Below are 14,745 nucleotides of genomic sequence, written 5' to 3'. Positions count from 1 at the left end.
TTCCATAAACACTCGTGGGAGTTGTTATGCAATAAAGTTCTTCCTTTTATCATGCAAAAACAGGCTTCACTAAGGAGTAGATCTTGTCAGTTTTAAACAGCTTTCAGAAGGAGTAATGCAAGAATGTTAGGGCTTCGTGTTATTTCCCTAGTTCAGGCCACAGATGTACTGATGTGTAGAATTGGCTACAAAGAGTTATTTGGCTGTGGGAAATATGCTGTTTATTACTTTGCTTGGATCTTCTTCAGTCTAACTATCCCAAACCAAGTACATGCAAAATGAAGGCAACAAAATTCTTAGCAATGGAAATCAAGGTTTTGTAATCAAATGTGTCAGATTTTTGTAATTTCTTACATCTGTCAGACTTCACCCACCCTATCTTATTACTGTACTAATGTAATAGCCACTGCAATATTATATCATTTTAGCAACTGAAATATCAGAGAAAGAAACTCAAGACTAGGAAAAAACTCTTTTGGAGAGTGATAGTGAGTTATACATACTGAAGGTCAGTCCCTGTGGTTTGGGTCTGCAGGGAGTTACAGGAGGTTATCTAGTCCATTTGCTGGGAAATGTTTGTCAAACCTTTTCTAAATATCTTCAAGGATGAAGATCCCAAAAACCTCTGCAGGCAAGCTGCTTTAGTACTTTGCTGTTTAGCACCAAAAAGATTATCCTCGTACCTAACCTAAAACCATGTCATTATCCTGACAGTTATGCATCCTCATATGGAGTAAGGCTTCATAGCAGCATGGAGCTGTTGGGGCTTATTCTGATACTGGCTTTTTTTTTTTTTTTTCTTTTTTTTTTTTTTTTTACTGTGAAGTAGTTTTGTCAGATTTTTTAGTAAAATCTCACATTCCCCACTGAATTTTGTCTTTCTTTTTACTGATATTTACTCTGGTCTGTTTTGGCCATTTTGAATTCTCATGCTGTACTACATGCTATACTACATGCTATACTATACCACTTGCAAATGTAACAACAATTCCATCACTGATGAAAATATCAAATTATATCAGGCCTACAGCAGACCACCATAACCTTCGTTCAATGCATCCTTCCATAAAAATGATAATCACTGAAAAATAGTCTTTGACTTCATTTTCTAACCAGTTTTGTACCTACTCTATATGAGATTAACATATAATGTTTCATTAGCTTCCTTATAAAAATATAATAAAGAATAAATGTTCAAGACAAATGGAAGGAATATCTCCTCTCTAAGAGATAAAGTAAGAAAATGGCTAAGTGCAGAGAGGGAACAAAAACCACCATAGTGCTTGGAATTAGAGTAGATGATTTTTGCGGATTTTATTTTTCTCACTTATAAAATATTCAAAAAGGAGTAATGTGTTCTATGTGCTGCTGCACTTGCACACAACAGTAAGGCTCAGTGAGTTAGCTGTCCTAAGAGAAATTGCAAAACAGGTATATTTACAAAATCTGTGCATTTGACACATGTACCTACTCATCCAGTCAGCCAAATGAGCACCACATTTGAGACCACGATAGATATTCTTCTATGAAACACATGCCATCTTTCCACCTGGGTATTTAATTGCATATTTTACCAAAAAAAATAATAATTTGTTCTGTCAACTTTATTTTATGCTCTGCCAATGAATGATCAGTGTTTTAATTTATTAGATAAAAATAAGTTTTATGTATGGGAAAGAGACTGGTTCTTCTACCAGTTAGGTAAACTGGTGCTGCCCTCAACAAATTAATGGAATGGGAATTTCTGTTTCCCAGTTCTTCTAAGGTTGCAATGTATTATATTATATAGTATATTTTTTATAAATCTCTAATGGCATCAGCGGGATATGTTTACCCTGTTACAATAGTAACATGATGTAAAAGAACAGTAATTTTTCCATCTTTGTAAGCACTAATGGCAGGTGACAACTAAGCAAGGAGCATTGGTTACTGTGATATGCATTTGTCTGCTCTTGGGATTGGCCTCCTCTGCTTTACAAGGGAGAGAATGCCTTCCAGGAACACTTTGTTTTTATGTTGGCATTAGTAGCCTTAAATCTAGTCAGGGCCATTGCAATTTGATGAGAGACACACAACAACCTCTGACACACCCTGATTTGCTTTGGGCTGCAGATGCCCCTCCGTTGACTGCTGTCTCTCAAAGCATGTAAGGAGTTGTGTCCCAGTCAATACAGGAGTCATGCTGAAAAGAGAGGTAAGGGTGTTGCTTAGCAAGTGGTAGAGATGAGGCATCCCTTGCCGAAGTAGGAGCCACAAATCTGTGATGCCTCAGAATGGTTAGAAGTGGGACAATACTTGGAAGAAACATTAAGTGCACTTGCTTGAAGCTAACCCTTCTTCAAGCATCTGTTTATGGCCAAGGAGAGAAGCACAGTCTTAATCACACTAAAGAGAGCTAGGGGTTCCTAAGTGTCAAGTAATTATTTGTTCAACTATGGCCCAGTAAAATTTTTGGGTTATGTAACTGCAAGCCTGTGGTCCATGACTAAGTAAATTTCTTACGTTTCTACAGATATAAAGCTTTCTTGGCCTGCTTTTCTACTTGCGGATAATATAAGGAAAACATGTAGGCTCTGTAGCTAGTCCCATATAAGGCATAAATATTTGTAGCATTTTACTAACCATTGTAACTCATTTTATGAGGGATAAATTGTTACAAGATTTTTGTTGACAAGTTAATAAAGCAAACATCTGGTTTTTTGCTATTACTGGCTTCCTAGGACTTTCAATTAGAGATAGAAGCATTAGAAATGGTCAGTCTGCTTCAAGGTTCATATGCAATCTTACCTGCTGTCTGAGTGACACTCATAGTGATTCAATTCAGTGTATATTATTCTACTCCTTCTTCAGCACTATCTGTTGTTTATATTGATATACTGTGTTGCCTTCATTCTTTGATCCAGAACTGGATAATACAAGGCTGCCCAGAAAAACAAAGCAATGGAGGGAAGGAGGCTGGAGCTTTAGCACAGAGTCAGAGATGAATAAGTGTACAGTCTGTACTGGTGCCATCCCTGTGTGGCACATCTGGAGTTACCATTTGAAAATCTCTCCAGTCAGAGAAAAGGTTCCATGTAGCTATTTTGCATTTTTCTTTAAAGGATTAATAATTTCTTCAGCTGTAGACCATTTTCTTTTCCTCTGCTGGGAGACAGGGTCAGAGGTGATACCCTTTTTTGGCAGAAAGTTTCTGGTACTGCATTAGGAACTGCCTCCTAACTCTTGCCATCACTGCTTCACCAGGGCAGAATTTAAGATTACCATTTATTTTTATCTAATTTCTCTAAGGAAACTAATCTAGTGAGAACATGAGGGTCAGAACTGTAATAAAAAGAGTTTCAGGGAAAAAAGCCAACAATCTATTTCCAAGTGTCTGTTTTTAGAAGAAAAAAAAAAATTACCTGCTGAAAACACACACGCACACAAAAAATCCTGAAGCCAGAACTGCATTTCAGTGCACATCTTTCAGCCAGCAGTACTATCTCCATCTAGTGTGGAACTTATTAAGGTGAGAACTCAACACAGTTTTGTCACTTGCTAAGTGAAGAAATTTTATAGTGTCTTTGTCTTTCAACAAGTTACAGTTCCCAAGATAATCTTAGCTCAGAAGATCTGAGGAGGGAATACGGGAGAATGCAAATTAAGAGGAAGCTTTTTGCATATGTGAGAACCTTATGGAGAATCATTGCGAAAGCTTGAATTTAGAGTTGGTGGCGGCATGGAAGAAAGAGAGTGACACGAAGCAAAAATCTGTGTAATCACCTTTACAGTTCACCGTGATAAACACAAACCTGTATTGTTCTGTCAAGCCTTGAGCCTGTGGGAAGAGATTATTGCCCTGCTTGCTTGGCACAGAGCAGAGACTGTGATACTCACAGCCTACACCTGTGTAACGTACTCCCCACTGATGGGGACCTTGCTATATTCTAAGATGACTGAAAATATTGTTACCATAGGAACAAACACAGGTTTTACTGATCATCATATTTTTCTGAAAGAAGATCTGCATTCCTAAAACAATTAAGCTCTAGTGCTTGCTAATTGATCTATTTATAAAATGTGCATAGAAGGCAAAGGTGACATTGCAACAAGTTCTTTGGGATAGATAAGGAACAATATTTGGTTTTGATATTCCAAACACAAGAGACAATGTGTTTTGTATGTTTTCACGAATTTGAAGCCGTTGGTAGGGTGTTGTCAAGAAGGTCTCCGAAGAGCTTGTGGAGAGTCAGGGTATTGGGTCCCAGCTGTTCCTCAGCTGCAATTACACATGCACAAAAAGAAGGAGGTGTTGTATCTGGTCTTATATAGGTGTGCAGTGCTTTGAAATGGTTTGTTGTTCTCAGCTTGGTGATTGATTTGAGATAATTTACTTTAATTTTAAAGCAGAAAGTAAAAGACTGAAAACTTGTTCTCTGAGACCGCTGTTGGAGTTTTAAGAATGCACATATCCAACATGTAGCTCCAAAACCCTGCACCTCAGTTCTCTCATAGCATTTTCGCATGCATTTTGGGTACAGTATACTTGTCATAACTTCAGCTGGCTAAAAGGCAGGAATCTAGTTAAAGGCTACAGGAGACAGTCAGAGGAAAAAAGGATTTTTCTAGAATCCTGCCTGTCTTATGCTATTGTGGATTGATTGGTGAGTACCTATTTCTATTGCTTATAGAGGATGCTTATACAAATATATAGAAAGATGCTTGACATTTGTACAGCTGCAGTTAGGTGAGAAAATCTTATTCAGAACAACTTATGCATATATGCTAAATTATAAACTCTCTAAGTTATTGAGCCTTAATCTTCAGTGTGCTTTCTTGGCTCATTATGGTATTTATCACCGTAAAAATTGTGAAGTGGCTGTAGAATTAACCTGACTCAGAATACTATTAATAATACTGAATCCAAAGTCTAAGAAAAAATTACTTCCTTTCTCTCTAGATACACTGGTTCATGGACTGCTGCTTTAAAACAAACAAACAAACAAAACCACAACAAAACAAACAATCCACAAACAAACAAAAAAAGCACAACAAAAAAACAGAGCCCTGAAATTAAAGAAAACAAGACCACACTGAAACTTAAAAATATCTCTCAAAATGTTTGCATTTGTGTGGATTAAGAGAGCTAGGCACCAAAAATAGTTGTTTCAAGTGTCTCCAGTCAATTTTTTTCAGAGCACAATCTACAATCCACTGAGATTTTTTTCCCATTTTGTGAACATGTAAGATAAGAACATGGGAAAACAATTTTTCATTGAAAATTACAAGGAGTATGCATGAACCAGCATTTGCTTTATTTTAAAGTTTCGCAGCCTAAATGCAGCTGTAATTTGCATCATTTACAATTTTGCTGTAAATAAACTTGAGGCATCTGTCTACATTATAGCCAGGCCAGGCAAAATATAAGTAGGAAAAATGAAAAACTAACGTAATTGATTTCCACCAAACACTGTCTCTGACTGTTAGAACAATTAGTTTATGAATTTAATGTTGATTAGGCTTTCCCAATATGTAACAGGAAAACTTGCAAACATCCACTGCACAGCAGCACAAAAGAAGAGTCTGGCACTGTTGCACTAGAGCTAATATAGTATCTACTACAAATATTTGGTTTTCTTTAGTATATTTTCAGTCATGTTAAGCCAAGATCTGGCTTTACAACATTGTCCTTCTTTGACAAATTTAATTTCACCATGCTGTAGCTAAATTTATCCTGTGAAGGCATAAAATTGGACTTGGAAAATCTGTATCCTTCAAATTTGTGCTTCAACTGATAACAGATGCTAAATGCAGAGGAAGAAAAAAAATTATCTCTCAATAGCATTGAAAAAGCAATGAACACATTGTCTAAATAAGTTAATAAATGCACTTGCAAATTTCTTCTTAAGAAAACATCTTCAAGTGCTCAGGGAAGTCCTTAGGGGAGCATGCAGTCTGATTATAGTGAGGAATCAATTGACAAAGACATGGGAACTTTAGAAACAATTTGTTGAGATTCATTTGCTGTCTTAGAAAGGATTTTTTAAATGCTTGACATAAACTAGAAATTTAGCTATAGAAAAGTGCATGAGGTTTTCTAATCTTCTACTTATCTAGTTTATATTTTTTCCTAAATTATTTTTTCTTTGCTTTGATTAACCTAGTGTTGTGTATGTCAAAAAACAGCATCAAGCATCTCATTTCAATACTATGGGTTACAAGTATGATTCTGTTAAGTTAATTAGTGAAAGTTAATTAGTGAAATCACTGAACCTGTTCAGGTTGAATATGAAGTGATACTAACAAAATTCTGTATGAGCTTTCCAGAGTGGCACTTGGTGGGATTGTCTTAACTTCACCTAGTGGGTCCTCCTTAAAAATCACCATCATAAGAAGGAACTTTCTATCCTAGGCACATTTTCCCTTTCAGATAAACACAGATTGGAAAGAGCTTTGTCTTACCTAATTTTAAGTACAATATTAAATTTCCTGTAATGTAAGCATCCTCATTTCTTTGTTGCCTGTTTAGTTGGCAGGAGATACACACCTTCAGAGAGCAATTCCAAGTTGCTCTAGATCACCCCCACTTATTTCCTCATCTCTTTCTATTGATCACACAGGAAACCTACAGCAAATTCTACCTTACTTTTGACCCTTACCCTGGGCAACTCAGGTGGTTGTCCTTTTCAATACAAGTTATCTTTTAGCTTTTTTAACTTCCATCTTTTAGATACAAAATATGTAGATCCACATGGAAAAAGCCATACACATAGACTGGAATGGTAGAGAGATAGAGTATACATATCTCTCTCTCTCTATATATACACATATATATGTATCAGTGTATATAGATGGAGCTTTTTTATATATATAATAAAATGTATATATAAAGTATATAAGGACAATGGATATATATATATATATATATATATGGAAAAGGATAATGGATCAAAACTGGAAGAGGGTAGATTTAGGCTAGACTTTAGGAGGAAATTCTTTAGTGTGAGAGTGATGAGACACTGGCACAGGTTGCCCAGGGAAGCTGTGGCTACCCCTCCGTGGAAGTGTTAAAGGCCAGATTGGATGGGACTTTGGGAAACCCGGTTTAGTGGGAGGTGTCCCTGCCTGTGACAGGGGAGTTGGAACTAGATGATCTTTATGGTCCCTTCCAACCCAAACCATTTTATGATTCTGCGAACATAGGCAGGTATTTAAAGATAGGGCAAATTGTTTAGTTTTTCCGTATGCCCTGAGACCATGTGTGATTCAGAGTAGAATTAAAAGTATTTAATATATCTTATTTTTTCAGTGTTATTTAAGCAATTTATACATACTGAGTCAACATCATGATTAGTGTAACCCATTTGAATATTATAAGAGATAGATCCTTTTAATTTTTTTTTTCAGGGGTTTATATATTTTTCCTTAAGCCTTTTAAAACACAGAGAAAATTAAAGGCTTCTCTGAGGTTCTGATGGATGAAAAACTTTAATGCTGACATTGTACTGCTTATTAGATCAACGCACTAGAAAAGCCAAATTAAATCAAATGGAAAACATTAGTGGGTTTGCAATAATGACTTCAGTATGATGGGAATGCATTGTGGGTTTTCTGGTTTAGAGACCGAATGTTATTTAGGAGCCACTTCTCTTAAAAAATCATGAACATAAACCATCGAGCTAAGGAAATTCCCATACTGTTATTTAACCAGAAGTATAAAAAAAATGAAGCAAATTATATTTTGGACTAATGAGCTTTTTGTGTGTGTGTATCTTATAACAGCTATACGCGATTGCCAGGAATATATTTCTCTTTGCTAAGTAAGTATGTTGACATGGAACCTATTATTTTAGATGAGCGTGTTACTTCTGGAAAAATTCATTGGTCTGAGTCAAAGTTTTTTGTATTATTTTTTTCCTCAAAGAAAAAGAATGCATTGGATTTTATTTTCCCCAGGCATTTATGTCAAAGCCGGCATAAGCAGTATGTTAGCTTATCTATTAAGTAAACAAATATTTATAAATACAGTTTATACTGGAACATACACATCAAGGTTGCCACTCATGTCCTCATTTCCACATTCTCAGACTTTCTTTAAAATTTATGGTCTAGAATAGTAGTTTTGTTGAGACATCACAGAGCATTTTGCGTTACATCTGGAGCTAGGGGGACTCCCTCTGGTGGCTAACATCAACCTCTGTCCAGGGACTACCAATTCTCCAGGTTAGGTAGTCACCTTCGAAGAAAACTATATACATCTAAACTTACTGTGAAAGTAATGTGACTGGAACCTGCCTTCATGCTTCTTTACAAAGTGATTACCAATTTAGACACAAAAGTCACAGAGATATACACCAGGAAAGCATCATAAAACCTGTGCACCAGTTAGCCAGATAAAAAATGCCTCACACATTGTCCATCCAAGACGATGAAGATTACATGAATGAACAAAGAAATAAGAAATAGCTTGCAATATTGAAAAACACTAATCTACAGGATCAAAGCCATTGCATATCACTGACTGCCAATCCTAAGTAGTCTGTCGTCTTTAGAAAAAACATTTAACTTGTTAGCAATGAATAATTACCATAATATGCATTTTTGAAAGACAAATCTACATCCCAGAGAAGCTATCTGAAACTGATGGGAAGTGGCAGCAAGTTGTTGTCTTATCCTTCTACCACAACAGGTAGTCAACAAGACATATTGAAAAGGAATAGTCGGTGCTTCATAGCCAAAACGCAAAGACACTGTAAGCTGATAACGCAGGAGTCGGTTCTAGGTCAGTCCTTCAATGGTGATTTAGTTGATAAAAAAAAATAATAATAAAAATAATTTGTAGATGTTTTATAGATAAGGGATAAGTGCTGAAAGAGGATTCAATTCTGAAATTAAAGAACTTGAGAATTGCCTGTTATAATTTTTTTATTTTATTTTTTTTCAACAAAGTATCACATTCAGGAAACAAGTATGAAATGTACATATACAAAACAAGGAATAATTGGTAAGGAAACAAAACTGCATCAGGACATTGAGAGTGTAGAGCAAGCCACAAAATGATCCTGAGGGCATCACCTTCAAAATAGCCTATTTTTATTCTGGGAATTTTAACAGAAGCATTTTATAAAAGGCACAAGAGACAGGTAGGTTTGTTTGTTGTTTTTTTTCACTCAGCTTAATACTCAGGCCCTAGGTCAAGAGTATTTTGTCTGCAGGACACAGTAAGAAAGATGAAGACAAACTAAAAGGACTTCAAGGGTCGGCAAAAAAAAAAGATAAAAGGTTAGATGACATCATCTATGAGGAAAAGATGAAAACAATAAGGAACATGATACTAATCTAACTTATGAGAAGTTGGTGTAAAGAAAAATGATGGTGAACCATTCTGCATTTCCCTTGTCATATTGCAAGTAAAAGTTAATTTGCATATGAGCAAGTTTTGGGCACATAATAATAAAACTTTCTGATACATGTGATGTTGATCATGTATGATCAAACTCTTTCATGAGACACTACACAGTAGTCTGAGTAATATCTTTCAAAAGTGGTCTATGTATACGTTTTTCGTCATAATAGGGAGCAGATTGGGTCAATTCTGTTCCTCTAGGTTGCAGGTTGGCATCTGTTACCTCAGAACCTACTCACCTTCTGCAGTCTGGTTTTGTTTTCTCAGTTTTAGACTGTAGCCATAAACACAAGAACAAGCACTGGATTCTCTCGTTGCATTGAAGATTCTGGATTGTTGAAAATATCTTATCTAGAAGTACAGAATTAAAGCTTTTTTTTTTTCTTTTTTTTTTCTTTTTTTTTTTCCTCAGAATTTTCTTGAAAAAGGTGACTAGTGCCTAAAGCTTGTTGTAAAACTTATTTGTTATATTTGGCACCTGCTGCCACTGAATGGTACCAGGGAGTCTGGATCTGTTGTTTTTCCTCCTTCATCCACACTTTACATATATTTTTCAGCTTTATTTATATCTGAGAAAGAAGCCATGGGGATTTTTTAAAAGGGAAGCATCCAACACAAACAAGTGCTCCAATTTACATGAAGTAAGATAGTAATCCTGAAACATAAAGCAAAATCACTTAGATCATTCTGTCACAATATAAATCTTGTATACAGTATTTTCTTAAGATTTTTTTTTAAAGATGATCTTGTCTCTTACATTTGCTGAACCCTATCAGTTATTTTTGTCAGTTACATATCTGTCTGTGATAACTTTCTGCCTTATCATGGGATCATAGGAGATGGAGTTGGCCTGGACCTCAAGGCATTTTTTGTTCATCCCATGGCCTTATGCTCATCTGTCTCCTATCTGACAAAATGCACAGATACGTTTTTAGAACACACTATCTTTTGGGTTTTGTTCTAATTTTTGGAACAAGCTGAGATGCAAATTTCAAGGTAGAGGCAACAATACTGCATTCCTAAATAGAACCTGGGGCAGTATGGTGATTCTCACTGCCTGCCTTCCAGCATTTTGTTCTGTTAACTATGTGTTTTGTTTTCCTTTTATTTTCTTCATTATTCTGTTTTGCATATTATTTTTCTAGAATTGTTTCTTTCTAGCTTCTGCCTTTCCTGTGCCCTTATTTCCTCTGTTATCTTCACAGATGATGGTGCAAAGAAAACTGAATAAAATTGCTTCCTATAGAAGAGCCATCAGCAGCATGGTATCTTTCCACTGAAGAAAATAGAAATGCAATAAACACAGAAATTATTCTGGTAATTGTTGATAATAATCTCAAGATTTTCCCAGTCCATTTTTCCCTAGTCTGATTGCATTTATGTTGTAATCCGGACATGCTGTACAAGGACACAATGATTACTCTGTGTTGCATACAAGCAGCTCTTTCCCACCTTTGGCTCTTTGGCAGCTGCTTGTTGTTTCACGTGGACATTAGATTCCCTTCTCTGCTCTTTCAGCATGGACCTGTTGCCAGCAGCATGACTAAAAGACAGACCAAAAGTGATGGCTGACTTCCCATCTGGGTACTTCTTACAGGAATCTCGTTTGTTGGAAAAAACCTCCATGGAAAATCCAGCCTGTTTCTTGGAAGGTGCTCACATATCATATGTAAATCTGAAGGCAGGAAATAACCCTGTAAAACACAATGTTTTTTAAAGTTAATGAAAACTACATGGAGAATAGAATCTCAGTTTTCTAAACTCTATGATGGTGCAGTACAGGCTACCAATGTGTTACCAAAGACTGTTTAGATATGCAGAAGCTGGATTTCAAGAATGTAAATTCTTGCAGTTTTTTGTAATCAGTTTTCAGCCTCCTCTTTGGTATCTTTTTCTCTTTTACTGTCTTTCAGTAACTGTTGTTACATCTGCATTTTTCTGCAGCTAGTGCCATTGTCAGGTTAGGAACAAGCTGGAAGAACTAATGACAGCCTCTGCCAACTTTTCCAGTGCTGTTCTGGAGTGGAGGCCCAAGGCTAACAGGTAGATTGTGGAACTCCAGTTTTAAAATAACTATTTAAAATGAAAAGAAAAAGGCTATGCATAAAGAAGAAATGTTAAGCCCTGTGTTATTTATAATATAACTAATTATGACTAGACTTTTAAATTTAATTTTATACTGTTTGCAAGAACAAGAATCAAAATAGTTGAGAACATTTCATATTTCGGAATGTCTGACTGCAGATATTCGTTTACCCTGAAAACATGGAACGAGAAAGAGGGCTTAGTGCACATATAGTAACTTTCAATGTAACACCTACTTGTATTAATGGGAGATCTGTGTTGATCTGTTCTGAGCAGTTGTCTGGGTGACAACGATGCATTTCAGTGATAACTCTGGGAAATCGCCCCAATATATGGGGATGTATTCAAGGTATGTTTCTTTTTCTTTCTGTAGGCAAGAGAAGTGAGCTGCATAAAAAGGGAACTCAGGTAGTTACTACATAGAAAGCATGTAGGTTCTTGGATAAGACAAACTGGAAAAAAAAAAAAAAAGTGTTCAGTATTTCCCTGATTTAAAAAAAAATTACAAGAATTCTCTGTATGTACACGGGCTCAGATCATTCCTGTTAGCCAGCTTTGAAGGTAGGAAAAGATTCTTACCAGTCCTTTACTGTCCCCAGAATGTCCATCCCAAAAGGTCTATTAAAGTATGTGCTAAAAGAGAGATAAGTAATGAAGTTTAGGGCTCCACTGCTGAAAGTAATGAACTAGTTAACCAGAAAGCAGATAAATATATAATTTTTAGATAGTTTTTCTCTAAGAAGCACTGTGAGTTTACATGGAGGGTACTCAGGGCATCTACATGACCAGTCCCTGTGAATCGGGATTTAATTCATTGATGTTAGAATCAGAGTTCAGTTGGGAGAATGGCAGCATCATTAATTTGATGTATTTTATGATATACAGATAATAACGATCTCCAACAATTGATTAATTGATGGCCTAAAGGCTATTAAGAAAAAACGCCTTAATTCCCAGAGCAACCGCTGAGGTTATGATTGTGCAAAAAGTAAATTCAGTGAAATCCAAAGCTAATGTCAGATTTGGCTTTCATGAGCTGATTTTCTCTAGCTGCATTCTCACATCATTTTGGGTTTATTTTTCCAATTCTTTGAGCATGACATCTCTTTGCTTAGCTTTAAGTGTTACAAAACATAGAAGGGTCAGGAGGGATTTCTAGGCTGTGCTATGCCACATCCACCATGTGATACCTGGAAGACCCCTTTCTTAAACTGGTTGGATCCCAACTCACAAGGGAATTCAGAAGTACCTGTATGACTCTAGTAGTATTGAAGTTAGTCTGCTTTTGTTCTTGCAAGACCACCGTATGCTGAAATAATTGGCTACTTCCTCTTACTGTTTAACAGCATCCCAAGGGCCTGGGAGTAAAGGTTGTGAAGATTGGGGGCATACAGAACTTTTTCCTTACCTTATTTGCTTTTGCCTTATGTAGCTTTATTCCTGACCCGTAGCACTCTCTGCAAGCTTTTTTAATCAGAGTGAATATTAAATTCTTCACTTACTCTTTAATTTGTGAAAGCACCACAACGTTGAATATTTTGCTTTCAGTTATTTATGAGGAAAAAAGCTTGGACTACATTTTGCACTATGAAATTTTGTGACCTTAGATCAAGAGATGCAGCAAGTTCATGCAAACCATATTAATGCCTTGTAAAACACAAAGAGAAAAGAGTACTTTAGCGAATAGGGAAGATCTGTTCAGGGAAAACAAAATATTGCAGTTTTTTTCTGAGATTAAAATTGCAAGCACTGTCTGAATATTAATTAGTAGAAGTAAAGCAAAAAAAAATACAGTATAGCTGGAACAAAGGGATACAGGAATATTTCAGGGCCTCCTAAATGAACACATGTACACTGCTTTCTGATCCTAAGCTGCTATGTGCATTAAGAGCTAGTGGCTTTCTGCAAGCTCTTCAAGTAAATAAATCTAGGTTTACTACCTACAGCTTATATATTTCATAAGAACAGTCTTATGACTGTCATATACACCCAGTGGATTACAAAAAAGCAGAGCATACATGGTTATTCATGGCACTTGGCATGAAAGCAGCCCATTTTTCATGTCACTAGATGGTCATCTGCCAAAATTTGCCCATATCTTTTTATCAGTGTATGTGTCAATAAATGAAGTCAGTCAAGTTTCCAGGGAGTATAGCACTGTTTGTATGTTAGGAAAAGACTGAAAGGGAATTTGGGTGCAGTGGAAGGAGGTGAATGTGTACTTTTAAACTTTCTAAGTAATTCAAGCCTTCAAGCATAATAATAATATCAACAAAACACACTATTTAAACAAAAGGACCTGCAGATAAGAGGAGAGCTCAGACAGTGGGCCACGTCTAAAACATGGATCTGCCTAACAAGATTGGTATTTTTATACATGTTGCATCTTGTTCTGTATAGGTATCTTATATGTGGTAATGTTGTTTGCCACAAAATAAATGAGCCTGTTAAAACGCAGGAAAGCCATCTGATGCCTAAGATTCCAGCCATGCTTAATAAGGGCTGTAGATTCCAGTAGTGAGAAACTCAGAGTGATACCCTAAGATATTCCCCAAATGGTATCTGAAAAAAACTCAACCCTGTTTTTCTGGCAGTCCAAGCTGCTAAGTGTCAGGATGCACCATGCAAGGACAAGTGCTATTTGCAATGGCTGTGGGAGGAGTCCTGGTGTGATCCCCTTCCACTCCTGGCAAGCACAGGCTAGAGTCAGCAAGACGGGGCCTCTGTGGTATCCAGAGACCGCCAAGATACTTACTGGTTCTCTGGACAGATTTGGCAGTGAACGATTGAGCTGGGTCAGTGTAAACACCTACAATGTATCTAGTCTGATAACTTCTGAAGAGGAATTTCTCCTAATTGGTCTTTGTGAAGGAAACTAACGTTAGGTGGGAAAAAAACATATATTGGTTAGAGAGCGGATAAGAACCTCAGTCTGACCCAGCTATGTCTTGTCTGTGACAAAGAAAACTGAAATAAATTGCAAGGTCATTGCACCCTGCCTGTATCAGACTGTCTTTCATATTCAATAAATGATGTGCGATTACAGTAAGCAGCTAGCTTTGAGGGAGTATATTTTGGCAAAGCCTCTCCTCTCTCTCTTCAGGACTGGTACTATGGCTTTCTGCCATGGTATCCTCCTACCTGTCAAAATACTTCAGTCTGAATGCACTGACTGCTACCAAGTGAGGAGTAAGCCTGGCGTTAGGCAGCTGTCTCTGGAATGTGTCTCATTTGGATAAAGTCACTGGGCAGAGAGGTCACTCCCCCATACCCAC

The sequence above is a fragment of the Apus apus genome, chromosome Z (genome assembly GCF_020740795.1).
Source record: "Apus apus isolate bApuApu2 chromosome Z, bApuApu2.pri.cur, whole genome shotgun sequence".
In the NCBI taxonomy this organism is placed as follows: domain Eukaryota; kingdom Metazoa; phylum Chordata; class Aves; order Apodiformes; family Apodidae; genus Apus; species Apus apus.
Note: the sequence above shows the minus strand (reverse complement) of the source record.